Source organism: Octopus bimaculoides, chromosome 4 (assembly GCF_001194135.2).
Source record: "Octopus bimaculoides isolate UCB-OBI-ISO-001 chromosome 4, ASM119413v2, whole genome shotgun sequence".
NCBI classification, from domain to species: domain Eukaryota; kingdom Metazoa; phylum Mollusca; class Cephalopoda; order Octopoda; family Octopodidae; genus Octopus; species Octopus bimaculoides.
In genome coordinates, this window is record NC_068984.1 from 123,995,185 (window position 1) to 123,996,522 (window position 1,338).

Sequence of the window (1,338 nt, forward strand, 5' to 3'; positions counted from 1 at the left end):
TCACACACATATACGTAGAGAGAGAGGTTGATAGACAAGCACACGCACACATGCACATTCACTCACACACATTCAAACACGCTCATACACACATGGCTGAGTAAAGTGTACTTAAGCTGAATGTTGATTTATTTAGGTGTTGCATGTGGTTGTCATCATTTCATTTGCTAATTCGTTACTTGTAATGTTTCCATTGTACAGATTCGCTGCTACAATCTGTTTGTCATTTGTTTGCAGTTCATGTTTGCATTTTTTAAACTCAGTTTTATATTATCCCTTTTATTAGTGAAGTCGGTCGTTGCACTCACTTCGTTTTTCGATTTAATAATTATCTGTTATTTAAATAAAATTTTCAGTGACCAGTTCAATATTTTTTCCTGCGTCTGCATGTCAGTTGCGTCCGATAGTCGATCGTCGTTTTGTTTTTCTAAAAATCTTTATTAGCTCATCTTTTTTCATTGGTCGGTTCAATTGAGCTCCTTGTCAATTAAATCATCGCATCTTGTTTTACTAAAGTAGTTTGTTTAACGGTCGTAAACTGCTTTAGTAAAACAGGTTATGCTGCCATAATCGACGGGTAGTTAAAGGATAACTAAGAAGACTTGCAAGAACAAGAATGATAAATATGTAAACATTTTAAACAAATTAGGAGATAATTTAACAAGTAACGATGTGACAACAAATATGAAATAGGATACATAAACAATTTCACTTAAACAAGATAAAAATACGAAATCGACAAGTTAATTTAGAGCAATCCGATCTAAATAAAACCAGAATAAGCCCACTCGAATGTATATTAAAACCAGCTCAAAATATTATTAGTAAAATAGTTCGCCTGACGATCTTCGTGATATGAAAATGTAGTCGCTAAAGAAACACTAGTTTAAATAATATCTCTACCCACTAATTGGTCACTGTTTTCCTCTTTCGTTGGTAACACACATGCTCACACATACACACATACAGTGTGAAGAAGTGTTGTTTAATTGTTAGAGTGTAGGGCTCATGATCAGGAGTTCGCAGTTTTTATTCCAAAACCGGGGACGCGGGCGTTGGGTTCTTGAGGAAATCGCTTAGCTCTGTTGCTCCAGTTCATACTGACGAAAATGAGTATCAGTGGCAGTAAGAGGTTAAATCTGCAATTTGCAATCGGTTTAGTTGGGTGGTGAGTGTTATATAACCCAAAGAACCGGAATGAATATCCCAAAAAGTCTCGTTCGACGCTCCAGCAGCTCCGTTAGTCCACAGCCCTGTCTGATAGTTTATTATAAAAACTTCAGAACAATGAAAAGCAAAGTTGACTTCGACAGGGTTTGATCTCAAAGAACAGGGTAT